The sequence below is a fragment of the Pleurodeles waltl genome, chromosome 10, assembly GCF_031143425.1.
Source record: "Pleurodeles waltl isolate 20211129_DDA chromosome 10, aPleWal1.hap1.20221129, whole genome shotgun sequence".
NCBI lineage: Eukaryota > Metazoa > Chordata > Amphibia > Caudata > Salamandridae > Pleurodeles > Pleurodeles waltl.
In genome coordinates this window covers 3,836,860-3,852,521 of record NC_090449.1, presented here as the reverse complement: position 1 = coordinate 3,852,521, position 15,662 = coordinate 3,836,860, and the positions used below count along the sequence as shown (strand labels likewise).

The 15,662-nt window shown below is 52.6% G+C and overlaps 1 protein-coding gene across 1 annotated transcript in view; it reads left to right on the top strand.

The window, feature by feature from the left end:
- Nucleotides 1-15,662, top strand: part of CCDC22 (coiled-coil domain containing 22) — a 147,257-nt gene that overhangs the window by 63,714 nt on the left and 67,881 nt on the right. The window lies entirely within an intron of this gene.

The window sequence follows — 15,662 nt, the reverse complement described above, 5'->3', positions numbered from 1 at the left end:
GTCTCATCGCAAATAGGGCACTGGTGTAATTATGACATCAGATATGTACTAAGGGGAGGCCAGAGATCTTGGTTTGAGAGAGGTGAAGGCGCGTGAGGCCTGTGGTGGGTGTAGGAATCCCTGGGTCTTCTGCTTTTGCAGTGTGAATCTTTTCTAGATTCACTTGATGTGCATACAAGCTGGACCTGTGATGAGTTGAGTAATCTTTCTAGCCAATGCTCCTCTCTCTTCTGGATACTTTGAGACAGCAGTGGTATTGGTCCTTATTGGTCCTAGATAGACAGAGGAGCCTCTGACGTGGAGGGTAACCCTAGGCTTCTTTCTCTCTTACATGCCAGTGCACAGGGTTACAGGCGCGGAGAGATTCGTGGCTGGGGGTCCTCCTTTGGAGGTGTACTTTGTAATGTAGGAAGCTGACCCTGTGTATGGTGGACACCTATGGTGTTACATCTTATACTGACTCCAGGCAGCTCTGATGAGATAGTATTACAGTGTCTAGACAGCCAGGGGTCTCTAGAGGTAGCTGTGGATGAGCAGCCAAGACTTATCTGGGAGACATGCAAAGCTCATGCAGTGCCACTGTAGTCACACAGTAACGTATCACACGTGAGGGATACCACACAGTGTTGCAAAATTATGGTACTTTATTATAGGCACACAAACTAAACTACCATGGGCATAGCTTCCTTTAGAGATGTGAGTACACAAGGTACACACAGGTAAGTACTCAGGAAAAGCATAAATTAGCAAGGGCCCTTTCGGGGGTCCAAATCATATACTAAAAAAATGGAATACGAAAAGGTGTCCGTCCCCCTACCAGATTGTACGCAGCAGTTAACCAAGGGCTATGGAAGAGTGGAACCCCAAACGTTGACTCCTAGAATATTCCCAGCTGCCAGGTGCAGAGAGGTAAGTTACCCGGTCGTCCCATAGGCTAACATGGGGAAGTCATGGTTGGAGAAAGGCAGAAACAGGACCAGATCAGTGGAACCCAAGGGCGGATTCCTGGCGAGGACGACCTGCAAAAGAAGGGGACAGAGTCCAGTCTACTCAGAAGTGTCCAGTTGGGGCAGGAGTCAGTGCCCCCCTTCTGTAGCTGAAGATCCGGGTTATAGGTGTTGGATGAAGTCCAGGTGGGGAGGGGGTCCAGGAGCTGCAGAGGAATCCGTAAAGTCATCTACGATCTATCCCTAGACGGTTGCTGGTTTGCAGACTGGTCAGTGGTCAGGAGGCCACTAACAAGCACAGACAAATGGAAAGGAGTTGTTGTCAGCAGGGTCCTGGGGACTCAACCCTTGGAGGGGAGTCTGGCCTGACCCTGAGAGGACCGGAGAGCCAGCAGAAGCAGCCGTAGCCTCCATGAGCAACCCACTGGCAGGAGGCACAGCAAGTTGCAGTGAGACCCAATCAGCACACCTGAAGAGGAGTCCCACTTCACTGGATCTGCAGAGGGGAGACTGTCCTTGCAGGGGTAGAGTGCAGGGGGCAAGGGGTACTTGGAGCCTAAAGATCCCTCGGAGCAGGAGTCCACAAGCCTTGGTTGGTGCAACAATTGCGGTGCACAGGGGTTCTGTCCCAGTGGCAGAGGTAAGGGCTTACCATCTCCCACATTGGACAGAAGGCAGAGATGACCCAGGGGATCGTTCAGAACCACAACCTGTGTTAGAGAATCTTCGCAGATCCAATGGACAGAAGATCACACCATCCTGTGGATGCAGGGGAGTGACTCCTTCACTCCAAGGGAGAATTTTTTCTTGCTTCTTGGTGCAGCCAGTCTTGCCGACCCCAGAGGATGCACAGCCGTGGAGATTTTGCAGTTGACTGACAGAAACCACTGAAACAATGTTGCAAGGAGAAGTCTCCTTGGGGGGGTGCAGTTTTTGTCCAGTTCATGTGAAGTCCAGCAACGTTTCTAGAGGCCAGGAGCAGATGTCTTGCAGAGAGGTCCTTGCAATATCTTGCACAACGAATCTGGGGACCCACCCAGAAGAGAGTACCTAAATAACCATAAATGTGGTCACTCTCTGTTGTCAGCTGCCTGACCTACCCAGTCAGATGCTCCCAGAGGCCTCTGCACATCTTGTTTCCAAGATGGCAGAACCAAGTGACCACCTAGAAAAGCTCTGGGGTGGAGATGGACAGGGGAGTTGGTCACTCCCCTTTCCTTTGTGTGTTTTGCGTCAGAGCGGGTACCACTGGTCCCTGGACTGGTGAAAACCAGATTATGTAAGGAGGGCACCAAATGTGCCCTTCAAAGCAGTCCGGTGGTGCAGGGAGGCGACCCCAAAGGAGAGGACATTGCACCCCCTTCTTACAGGAGATCCTGTGTTCTGCGTTCCCTGCTCGATCTGGTCAAGCAGCAGGAGGGCAGAATCGTGCTGGGGGTGGGGGGGCTGCAGCAGCGCGGGCTGCCCGCAGACCCTAAAAGACTGGTAGGAGCTGAACTGGGGACTCCTCTAAGCAACCCCCAGGGTGTACGGAATCATGTGTTTGTCGGAAGCTTGCCCGGTGTGTGGTGAGCACCTATGGCATTATCACCTTATACCAGCTCCAGGTATCCCTTCTTAGTGAGGTGTAGTCGGTGTCTAGGAAGCCAGGCTCCCTAGAGGTAGCTGTGGATGAGCAGCCAAGACGTATCTAGAAGACATGCAAAGCTCATGCAATGCCACTGTAGTCACACAGTACTTACACACATGAAAGAAAACACTCAGTTACAAAAATAAAGGTACTTAAACCTTATGCCAGGTCCAGGTATTCCCTATTAGTGTAGTGTAGACTGCCTAGAAGCCAGGCTCTAAAGGTAGCCGTGGATGAGCAGCCAAGGCTCATCTAGAAGACATGCAAAGCTCATGCAGTACCACTGTAGTCACACAGTACTTACACACATGAAAGAAAACACTCAGTTACAAAAATAAAGGTACTTTATTTTAGTGGCACAAATATTAAAATACTTGATACTAGCAAGTGAGTAAACACACTATTATGTATACCTTAGTAATCAGGAATTTGTGAGAGAGGGCATCTTTTTGACATGGTTAGCCTCCCACTTTTTGCCTGATGTTGATGTGTCCTCGAAATTGTAGTGCGCCAGGGCCCCTGCTAACCTAGATTCCCTGAGCCAGAGTGCTTTCCCTAAATCTGTTGTGATGCATTGGCACAATTGGATACACCGTTAGCTACCACTATAAGTCCCTAGCAAGTGGGTGTAAGGAAATGCCTCCTTGCCATGATTCCCCCCCCCCCCAACTTTTTGCCTTTGCTTGATGGTGTGTTTTGATTGAAAGTGTGCTGGGACCCTGCTAACCAGGTCCGAGCACCAGTGTTCTTTCCCTAAACTGTACCTTTGTCTCCACAATTGGCACAACCTTGGCACTCAGGTAAGTCCTTTGTAACTGGTACCACTGGTACCAAGGGCCCTGATGCCAGGGAAGGTCTCTAAGGGCTGCAGCATGTCTTATGGCACCATGGGGACCCCTCCCTCAGCACATGCACACTGCCTCACAGCTTGTGTGTGCTGGTGGGGAGGAAATGACTAAGTCGACATGGCACCCCCCTCAGAATGCCATGCCAACCTCCCACTGCCTGTGGCATAAGTAAGTCACCCCTCTAGCAGGCCTTACAGCTCTAAGGGAGGGTGCACTATACCACAGGTGAGGGCATATGTGCATGAGCACTATGCCCCTACAGTGTCTAAGCAAAACCTCAGACATTGTAAGTGCAGGGTAGCCATAAGGGTATATGGCCTGGGGGTTTGTCACGAACTCCACAGTTCCATAATGGCTAGACTGAAAACTGGGAAGTTTGGTATCAAACTTCTCAGCACAATAAATGCACAATGCCAGTGTACATTTTATTGTAACATACACCCCAGAGGGCATCTTAGAGATGCCCCCTGAAAACATACCCGACTTCCAGTGTGGGCTGACTAGTTTTGCCAGCCTGCCACACACCAGACATGTTGCTGGCCACATGGGGAGAGGGCCTTTGTCACTCTGTGGCTAGTAACAAAGCCTGTACTGGGTGGAGGTGATTCTCACCTCCCCCTGCAGGAACTGTAACACTTGGCGGTGAGCCTCAAAGGCTCACCCCCCTTGTTACAGCGCCCCAGGGCGTTCCAGCTAGTGGAGATGCCCGCCCCCTCCGGCCACGGGCCCACTTTTGACGGCAAGGCCGGAGGAGATAATGAGAAAAACAAGGAGTCGTCACTGGCCAGTCAGGACAACCCCTAAGGTGTCCTGAGCTAAGGTGACTCTGACTTTTAGAAATCCTCCATCTTGCAGATGGAGGATTCCCCCAATAGGATTAGGGATGTGCCCCCCTCCCCTCAGGGAGGAGGCACAAAGAGGGTGTAGCCCCCCTCAGGGCTAGTAGCCATTGGCTACTAACCCCCCAGACCTAAACACACCCCTAAATTGAGTATTTAGGGGCTCCCAGAACCTAACAAGATAGATTCCTGCAACCTAAGACGAAGAAGGACTGCTGACCTGAAAGCCCTGCAGAGAAGACGGAGACACCAACTGCTTTGGCCCCAGCCCTACCGGCCTGTCTCCCCACTTCAAGAAAAACTGCAACAGCGATGCATTCCACAGGGTCCAGCGACCTCTGAAGCCTCAGAGGACTACCCTGCATCTAAAAGGACCAAGAACTCCAGAGGACAGCGGCTCTGCTCCAAAGAAGAAACATCTTTGCAACAATGATGCCAATGTGCAATTTATTGTAACATCCACCCTGAGGGCATCTTAGAAATGCCCCCTGAATACCAATCCGACTTCTAGTGTAGGCTGACCAGTTTCTGCCAGCCTGCCACAACCATATGAGTTCCTGGCCACATGGGGAGAGTGCCTTTGTCACTCTGTTGCCAGGGACAAAGCCTGTACTCGGTGGAGGTGCTTCTCACCTCCCCCTGCAGGAACTGTAACACCTGGCGGTGAGCCTCAAAGGCTCACCCCTTTTGTTAAAGCGCCCCAGGGTATCCCAGCTAGTGGAGATGCCCGCCCCTCTGGCCACTGCCCCCACTTTTGGCGGCAAGGCTGGAGGAGATAATGAGAAAAACAAGGAGGAGTCACCCACCAGTCAGGACCGCCCCTAAGGTGTCCAGAGCTGAGGTGACCCCTGCCTTTAGAAATCCTCCATCTTAAGTTTGGAGGATTCCCCCAATAGGATTAGGGATGTGCCCCCCTCTCCACAGGGAAGAGGCACAAAGAGGGTGTAGCTACCCTCCAGGACAGTAGCCATTGGCTACTGCCCTCCCAGACCTAAACACACCCCTAAATGTAGTATTTAGGGGCACCCCAGATCCTAGGAAACTAGATTCCTGCAACCTGAAGAAACAAGGACTGCTGACCTACAAGCCTGCAGAGAAGGAGGAAGACGACAACTGCTTTGGCCCCAGCCCTACCGGCCTGTCTCCAACTTCGAAAACCTGCAACCAGCGACGCATCCAACAGGGACCAGCGACCTCTGAAGCCTCCGAGGACTGCCCTGGACTAAAGGACCAAGAAACTCCAGTGAGCAGCGGCTCTTCTCAAAACCAGCTACTTCTTTGCAACAAAGAAGCAACTTCCAAAGACTGCACGTTTTCCGCTGGAAGCGTGAGACTTCTCACTCTGCACCCGACGCCCCCGGCTTGAGATTCAGAGGACCAACACCTCGGGGAGGACTCCCCGGCGACTGCGAGCCCGTGTTTAACTAGAGATGACCCCCTGAACCCCCACAGCGACGCCTGCAGAGAGAATCCAGAGGCTCCCCCTGACCGCGACTGCCTGTAACAAGGAACCGACGCCTGTGACCAGCCCTGCACCTGCAGCCCCCAGGACCTGAAAGAACCTAACCTCCACGCAGGAGTGACCCCCAGGCGACCCTCTGCCTTGCCCAGGTGGTGGCTGTCCCGAGAACCCCCCCCCCCCTGTGCCTGCCTGCACCGCTAGAGTGACCCCCGGGTCCCTCCATTGTTTCCTACCTGAAACCCAACGCCTGCTTTGCTCACTGCACCCGGCCCCCCCTGTGCCGCTGAAGGTGTTTTTTGTGTGCCTACTTGTGTGTCCCCCAGTGCTCTACAAAAACCCCCTGGTCTGCCCCCCGAGGACATGGGTACTTACCTGCTGGCAGACTGGAACCTGAGCACCCCTGTTCTCCATAGGTGCCTATGTGTTTTGGGCACCTCTTTGACCTCTGCACCTGACCGGCCCTGAGCAGCTGGTGTGGTAACTTTGGGGTTGCCTTGAACCCCCAACGGTGGGCTGCCTATGCCCCAGAACTGAGACTTGTAAGTGTTTTACTTACCTGCAAAGCTAACCTTTACTTACCTCCCCCAGGAACTGTTGATTTTTGCACTGTGTCCACTTTGAAAATAGCTTATTGCCATTTTTACAAAGACAGTATATGATATTGCTTTTATTCAAAGTTCCTAAAGTAACTAAGTGAAGTACCTTGCATTTAAAGTATTTACTGCAAATCTTGAACCTGTGGTTCTTATAGTAAACTAAGAAAATATATTTTTCAATATAAAAACCTATTGGCCTGGAGTAAGTCTTTGAGTGTGTGTTCCTCATTTATTGCCTGTGTGTGTACAACAAATGCTTAACACTACCCTTTGATAAGCCTACTGCTCGACCACACTACCACAAAATAGAGCATTAGAATTATCTCTTTTTGCCACTATCTTACCTCTAAGGGGAACCCTTGATCTCTGTGCACACTATCTCTTACTTTGAAATAGTATATACAGAGCCAACTTCCTACAGTGGGCACCTATGTGCCCAGGGCATGGGGTACTATACGTAGGCCCCCGAGGGCAGCAGCACCCTCTAGTGCCATGCACCCAGATCTGCCATTGCAGGCTGAGTGTTCTGGTGCAAACCTAAAACTCAGACTCGACATGGCATACTGCCTGTGTGGCCTGTCCACCCTACACTGCATTTATTATGGATAAGCCACCCCTCTGGCAGGCCTTGTATCCCTAAGGCAGGGTGCACCATATTATGGGCCTGATTCCGACCCTGGCGGTAAAAACCGCCAGGGCCGTGGTCCGCGGGAGCACCGCCAACAGGCTGGCGGTGCTCCTTTGGGCATTCTGACCGCTGCGGTACAGCCGCGGCCAGAAACGGAAAGTCGGCGGTGTACCGCCGACTTTCCGCTGCCCAGGGGAATCCTCCATGGCGGCGCAGCTTGCTGCGCCGCCATGGGGATTCTGACCCCCATACCGCCATCCTGTTCCTGGCGGTTTCGGCCGCCAGGAACAGGATGGCGGTATGGGGTGTCGTGGGGCCCCTGCAGTGCCCATGCCAATGGCATGGGCACTGCAGGGGCCCCCGTAAGAGAGCCCCTCTTTAAATTTCAATGTCTGCTTAGCAGACACTGAAATTCGCGACGGGTGCTACTGCACCCGTCGCACCCCTTCCACTCCGCCGGCTCCATTCGGAGCCGGCTTCCTCGTGGAAGGGTGTTTCCCGCTGGGCTGGCGGGCGGCCTTTTGGCGGTCGCCCGCCAGCCCAGCGGGAAACCCAGAATAACCGCAGCGGTCTTTTGACCGCGCAGCGGTATTCTGGCGGTTCCCGTTTGGCTGGCGGCGCCCCCCGCCAGCCAAACTCGGAATCACCCCCTAAGTGTGAGGTCATAGCTGCATGACCAATATGCTCCAACTGTGTCCTTGCCAAACCTGGGACATAGTAAGTGAACAGAGCAGCCATTTTAATACATGTTCTAGACACTGGTCAATACGAGTTTCCTAGCTACATGATTGCCACTCTGAACCCTGGGTTGTTTGGTATCAAACAACTTGGAATGATAAATCCAAACTGGTGCCAGTATTGGATTTATCCCTAAAAGTACCCAGTGGCCACCTTTGAGGTGCCCCCTGCAAATGCTAACTATCCTGGCATGGTTGCTGACTGGTCTTATCCAGCTACCACCTTCAGACAGCCAATATACAAACCTTGGGGAGAGCCCTACCTCTCCGGTTTGTAAAACAATGCCCTTCCTGGGTGGAGGAGCTAACACCCTCTCCCTCAGGAATGTGCACTGTCCTGGCAATGCACTTCAAAGGGTTTACTGCCCTTGAAACTCGACCCCCAAGCCTGCTGCTAGCAGCAGATGGCCTACCCCTTTGCAGACCCCCACTTTTGGCGGGAGGAAAGGCGGGAAACCTAACAAAGGGTAGGAGGAGTGGCCTCACCTGGCATGCACCACCCCTAAGGTGTTGCCCGAGAGGTGTACCCTCTTTTTCACTTTCCTCCATCTTGCATGGAGAGAAAATAGCCAATGAGGTTTAGGGAAGTGACCCTTCCCACAGGAAGTGGTCACTAAAGTCGGTGTGACCACCCAAAGGTAAGTGTCCCATTGGACACTACCAGGTTCCCCCTAAAACCCCCACTAAATTCAGTATTTAGCGGGCACCCCTTAGACCAAATTTCCAGATTCGAAAGGACAAAGAAGACCAGCACCAAAGAAGCTCCAAAGCAAGAGAACCTTGGACCTGCTGCATCAAGAAAAGGCACCAAACCGTGCCTGCTGCACCCAGGATTTGATCATTGCCGCTGCGGAGGACCTCCAGGCTTCAACAATCGCCCAAGATCTCCCTTCTGAGTGGAGGTACCACTCTGCAAACCAGCGAAGACCAACAAGACAGTGAGGGTCACTTCACTGACCACCCATTATCTCTCGAACCTGAAGTTGCATCCAGACCTGACGAAACACCGACGACCACCAGGACAAATCCGGCAAGTGTGCTAAGTTTGGTGGCACTCTGCCCTCCAGTGGCTGAGTGGTGCCAATACCCCGGGTACTGGTCATTGGATGTCAGACACCAAGAAAACCAGCTCCGCCATAGCTGAAAAAGGACCAGAAGGAAGCCCCAGTCGAGGGACTTCAGGAAGCACCCGGACCTCCCGCCAGAGTTCCTTCGTTGTCCTGTAACCCGCCCTCCAAGAGTTTCACCTCCAGCTCAAAGGGACTCCATTGCTCACAGCTCCTGGATCAACAACTCGCCCTGCATCTGGCCGCCCAGTGCCGTGCAACGAGGAACCAGCTGTTCCCTCAGGGTCCCACACACCTTGCGACCTTGACAACCCAAGGGGACCCCCAGGCACAACCTTTAAATCTGCAAGAACCACCCTTTTCCAAGTGGTCCTCTTAAGTGGCCCTGTACCTGCTCCAAGAGACTTTCGAACGCTGCTCTCGCCACAACCGGGAGCCGCCCAAGCCTCTCCAGCTAACACAGTGTGCCCACGGACCGCCTCGACCAACCTGCAAAAAAGGAACCTAGCAATGTAACTATGCAATTTTATATGCATTTTTAAAAGTGACTGCCCATTGATAGCTATGGTGCATAATTACGCACAGAAAGACTAACTTTATTAAAACATTGAAAAATCATAACTCGAAAAGTACTTAACCAATTTTGATAATTTTGTCCTTAAAATGATTTTAAAAAATCAGAAGTATTTTTATAAATTGGTCTTGAGTTATTCCTTTGATTGTATGAGTCGCATGATTGATACTGTGAGTACAGCCAATGCTTTTCACTTCTCCAAGATTAGCCTAACTGCTCGACCAAGCTACCTAAAAAATTAGAGCATTAGGTGATCTAGATTTTGCCTCTGGAATACAACGTGTGGTTGCCTGGACCATCTACACAGTGTGCCTAGTTGTACACTACATAGAGGGCCAACCTCCTACAAAATGGGCATAGAAAGCATTAGACAATAGTGAAATAACATTAAGCAATAGCGATCCTAGGGGGAGACCAAACCATATACTAAAAAACATGGAATATGAAAGTCAGACCCTCACCCCAAGGTAAGTGGAATCTGTAGAGGTGAGCTGGAGGAACTAGGAACCCAAAAAGGTAAGGAGTGCCCCCTAGCGACCAGGATGGAAGAGGTAAGTACCTGGTTTTCTCCCAAACCTACAGATACTTTTTGAAAGGACTGTGCAAGACCCAAGCATGAATGAAAGATACAGACGATTGATCCAGACAGAGGAGGACCTGCAAATGAAGGGGACCAAGTCCAGGTCCAGTTGGAGTGTCCGGTTGGGGCAGGATCACTACCAACCCTTCTGGAGATGCAGGACCGGGTCGATGGTGAAGACCAGGAGTCAGCTTTCCAGCACAGGAGCAGAGGGAGAGTTCCAGGAGAGAAGTAATTAATGTCCCACGTCAGAAAAAGAGTTGCAGTTCGTCAGTGGTGTGGAAAACCCGCCACCAAACCTTGACAAAGCTGCAGAGCTGCTGGTGACCTGGAAGGTCTGAGGGGACTCGACCCCAGGAGGGGAGTCCCAGGTGACCCTCAGCAGTGAGGAGAGCCAGAAGTTGAGGATGCAGCCCCCACAGGCAACTCACAGGCAGCAAGCACAGGTGGCACACTTAGGCCCACTCAGCACACCTGGAAATGAGTCCCACATCACTTGAGCAGCAGGCAGGAGACTACGTGTTGCAGAGAAGTGTGCTGGAGACCGGGGCTACACTCAGCCTGAAGATCCCTTGGAAGAAGAGCCAACAAGCCTTGGTAGCTGCAGGAGTCGCAGTGCACAGGGGTACTGTCCTGCAAGGAGAGGCAAAGACTTGCCACCTCCAAAGTTGGTCAGCTGGTAGAGGTACCAAGGGGTCACTCAAGACCACCACCTGTGTCGCAGTATCCACGTACAGCTGCAGGAGAGAGGACCCAGGCAGCCAGTCGTCATTGCAGTTCGTGCCTGCGGATGCAGGGAAGTGACTCCTTCACTCCAAGGGAGATTCCTTCCTGCTTCTTGGTGCAGACTGAAAACTTGCCTCCCTCAGAAGATGCACAGCCGGGAAAATGTTGCAGTTGCTGGAAGGACCCAGAGAAACAATGTTGCATAGTGAAGTCGTCTCTGGAGCTGCAGATGGTAGGTTCCTGTGAAGTCCAGTTGCAGTTCCAATGGCTAGAAGTCAAAGTAAACGTTGCAGAGTAGTCTTGCTGGAATCTTGTATGTTGAATCTGAAAACCCACCCAAGAGGGAGACCCTAAATAGCCCAGAAAGGGGGATTGGTCACAAAGTAGGGTGACCACCTATCAGGAGGGGGCTGTGACGTCACCTGCCTGACCTGGCCACCCAAATGCTCCCAGAGACCTCTGCTTAACTTGGATTCAAGATGGCAGAATCAACTGGCCACCTGGACGAGCTCTGGGCATCACCACTGGGGTGGTGATGGACAGGGGAGTGATAACTCCCCTGTCCGTTGTCCACTTGCGCCACAGAGCAGGGACTGGGGGTCCTTGTACTGGTGCAAACTGGTTTATACAAGGAGGGCACCAAATGTGCCCTTCAAAGCATCCCAGTGGCTTGGGGGAGGCTACCCCTCCCACGCCATGTAACACCCATTTCCAAAGGGAGAGGGTGTTGCCTCCCTCTCCCAAAGGAAATCCTTTGCTCTGCCTTCCTGGGCTTGAGCTGCTCAAGCAGCCGGAGGGCAGAACCCGGTCTGTAGGATGGCAGCAGCGCAGGCTGCCCAGTAAAACCCTGCAAACTGGAAAGAGCGAAGCTGGGGGTCCTCTCAGGAGCCCCTACAGTGCATGGAATCGTACAACCATTGCTGGCAACAGCATTAGGGTATGATTCTGACATGTTTGATACCAAACATGCCCAGGTTCGGAGTTACTATTATGTAGCTGGACATAGGTAGTGACCTATTGTTGAAAGCTGGCTCCGTATATACTATATCAAAATGAGATATAGGCGGTCATTCTGACCCTGGCGGTTGAAAACCGCCAGGGCAGAGTGCCGCGGAAGCACCGCCAACAGGCTGGCGGTGCTTCATGGGCAATTCTTACCGTGGCTTTAGAAAAGGGCAACCAGCGGTTTCCCGCCGGTTTACCCCTGCCCCACAGAATCCTCGATGGCGGCGCTGCTCGCAGCACCGCCATGGGGATTCCGACCCCCTTCCCGCCATCCTGGTCCTGGCCGTAAAAACCGCCAAGAACAGGATGGTGGGAACGGGTGTCGTGGGGCTCCTGGGGGCCTGTGGCATGGGCAGTGCAGGGGCCCCCTAACAGGGCCCCATAATGATTTTCAGTGTCTGCCTAGCAGACACTGAAAATCGCGACGGGTGCCACTGTACCGGTCGCACACCAGCAACTCCGCCGGCTCCATTCGGAGCCGGCTTCATCGTTGCTGGGGCTTTCCCGCTGGGCGGGCGGGTGGCCTTTTGGCGGTCGCCCGCCCGCCCAGCGGGAAAGTCATAGTGACCGCCGCGGTCATTTGACCGCGGTGCGGTCTTCTGGCGGTCTCCGCCTGGTGGGCGGCACCCGCCAGGGTCGGAATGACCCCCATAGTGTGCACAAAGTCCAGGAGTTCCCCAAGAGGCTAGACCGAGGCAATAATAGATAATACTAATGCTCTGTTTGTGGTAGTGCGGTTGAGCAGTTAGGCTTATCAGAGGGTAGTGTTAAGCATTTGTTGTACACACACAAGCAATAAGTGAAAACATACACTCAATGACTTAACTCCAGGTCAATAGGTTTTTATACAGAAAAATATTCTTTTGTTAATTTATTTTTGGAACCACAAGATTCATTTAGCAGGTGAGTACATTAAATGAAAGGTACTTTGCATAGTAATAGTTCTGACTTTGAATAGATTCAATATTGTACACAGTTTTCATTAAAATGGCAAAAAGCTATTTTAAAAGTGGACACTGCAATTTTCAACAGTTCCTGGGGGAGGTAAGTACAGTACAGTTTTAAAGGTAAGTACCACACTTACGGGTTCAATCTCCGGGGTATAGGTTGTCCACAGTTGGTGGTTCAAGATAACCCCAAACACCCAGCACCAGCAACACAGGGTCGGTCAGGTGCAGAGGTCAAACAGGAGCCAAAATAACATGGACGCCTATGGAGACAGGGGGTACTGCGGTTACAGTCCGCTTGCATGTAAGTACCCGTGTTGTCGGAGGGCAGACCAGAGGGGGTTTGGCGAAGTACTGGATGGGCCCCAAATAGGCACAAAACCACACCCTCAGTGGCACGGGGCAGCCAGGTGCAGTGTGCAAACAGGGCGTCGGGTTCTCAATAGAACTCTAAGGAGGGACCCTGGGAGGGTCACTTAGGCGCTGCAGGCAGGGCACAGGGGGGCCTCTCTGGCAAGCCACTGACTGGGCAAGGGTGAGGGCCACCTGCTGGTCGTTGCTGCAGCGGTGGTTGGTTTCTCACGGGTGCTGCAGGTGCAGTGCATCACCAGGCCTCGGATATCTTCATCCCGGGCAGTCGCGGTCAGGGGGGTCCTCGGGATTCCCTCTGCAGGTGGCGTTGTGGGGTGCAGAGAGGTCAGCCCAGGGTGGACACGTCGTCGGAGTCACCTGGGGGTCCTCTCTGGATAGCTGGTTTCTCTGGACACCGGCTGGGGGCGTCGGGTGCGAGTAGTGGGGACTCGCGCATCTGGAGTGAGGTGGGAGTCCCTTTAATATGGTTGTCTTTTCTTCTGTTTGGAAAGAGCCGCTGCCCACGGGAATTCTTGGTCCTTGGTGATGCAGGCAGTCCCCTGGAGGCTTTTCAGGGTTCGTTGGTCCTGTAGAACGCATCGCTTTTCGGTTGCAGGGTCTTTGAAGCAGGAGACAGGCCGTTAGGACTGGGACCAAGTCAGCTGTTGTCTCCTTTTCTTCTCTGCTGGGTTTTCAGCTCAGCAGTCCCTCTTCTTCTTGTGAGGTCATCAGGAATCTGATGATCTGGGTTCAGGGTCACCTGTAAATACTAAATTTAGGGGTGTGTTAGGGTCAGGGGGTAGTAGCCAATGTCCCTGGGGAGGGGGGCACATCCCTATCCCTATTGGTCCTAATCCTCCAAAGCAAGATGAAGGATTTCTCAAGGTGGGGGTCACTTCAGCTATGGGCACCTTAGGGGTGGTCTTGGCTGAGGGGGTGACTCCTCCTTGTTTTTCTCATTATCTCCCCTGAACTTGCCGCCAAAAGTGGGGGCTGAGTCCAGGGGTCGGGCATCTCCACTAGCTGGAGTGCCCTGGGGCATTGTAACACGAAGCCTGAGCCTTTGAGGCTCACTGCTAGGTGTTACAGTTCCTGCAGGGGGGAGGTGTGAAGCACCTCCACCCAGAGCAGGCTTTGTTTCTGTCCTCAGAGAGCACAAAGGCCCTCACCCCAGGGGGTCAGAAACTCGTCTCTCAGTAGCAGGCTGGCACAGACCAGTCAGTCCTGCACTGAAGGATTGGGTAAAATGCAGGGGGCATCTCTAAGATTCCCTCTGTGTGCATTTTTTAATAAATCCAACACTGGCATCAGTGTGGGTTTATTATTCTGAGGAGTTTGATACCAAACTTCCCATTATTCAGTCTAGCCATTATGGAGCTGTGGAGTTCGTTTTTGACAAACTCCCAGACCATATACTTAATATTGCCACACTGTACTTACAATGTCTAAGAATAGACTTAGACACTGTAGGGGCATATTGCTCATGCAGCTATGCCCCCACCTGTGGTATAGTGCACCCTGCCTTAGGACTGTAAGGCCTGCTAGAGGGGTGACTTACCTATGTTACAGGCAGTATCTTGTGTGCATGGCATCCTGAGGGGGGTGCCATGTCGACTTTGTCTTTTCTCCCCACGGGGCGGGGGGGGAGGGGGCTGCAACAAGGAGCCATTGTCCTACTCCTATGTCCAGTACATGGGTAAAATGGCTTCCCCTCACTCACGAAGTCCAGGAAAATGGAGCTGGAGTTCGTGGGGCACCTCTGCTAGTGCATGGGTGCCCACACACACAGGTACTTGCACCCTGCCCTCTGGGCTAGGAGGGGCTACCATAGGGGCGACTTACAGTGACCTGTGGTGACGCAGGCCGCAATGGCAGGCCTGAAGACAGTTTGCATGGGCTCCCATGGGTGGCATAATACATGCTGCAGCCCATGAGGAACCCCTGATGCCCCAATGCCCTGGGTTCCTAATACCATATACTATGGGCTTACATGAGGGGAACCAGTATGCCAAATGTGGAGTGCAGAAAGTCTGGGCGAACCAAATTAAGAGGGAAAGAGCACAGTCACTGGGGTGTGGATTAGCAGGATCCCAGTGACACTGTCAAAAGCACACTGACAGCAGGCAAACAGTGGGGGTAAGCCAGAGGCAGCTCCTTCATTAGAGCGGCCACACACACAGGGACCGGCACCCTGCCCTTTGGATTGAAAGGGCCTACCATAGGGGTGGCTTACAGTGACCTGGTGTAGTGACCAGCAGTGGAATTGTGCTTGCACCTTGTCACACAGGCTGCAATGGCGGGCCTGCAGACACAGTTTGCATGGGCTCCAATAGGTGGCATAATACATGCTGCAGCCCATGAGAGACCTCTGCTGTGCCAATGCCCTGGGTAGCTAAGTGCCATCTACCAGGGACTTACAGGGGTACACCAGTATGTCAATTGTAGGGTGTAAGAAATACCATAGTAACCAGATTTTGAGGAGAGTGCACAATCACTGGGGTCCTGGTTAGCAGGATCCCAGTGAAAACAGTCTAAGCACACTGACATCAGGCAAAAACTGAGGGTAACTGTAGGAAAGTACCATCTTGCCTGGCATGTTACCCCCATTTTTCACTGTATATATGTTGTTTTAGTTGTATGTGTCACTGGGACCCTGGTAACCCAGGGCCCCAGTGCTCATAAGTGTGCCTGTATGTGTTACCTGTGTAGTGACTAACTGTCTCAC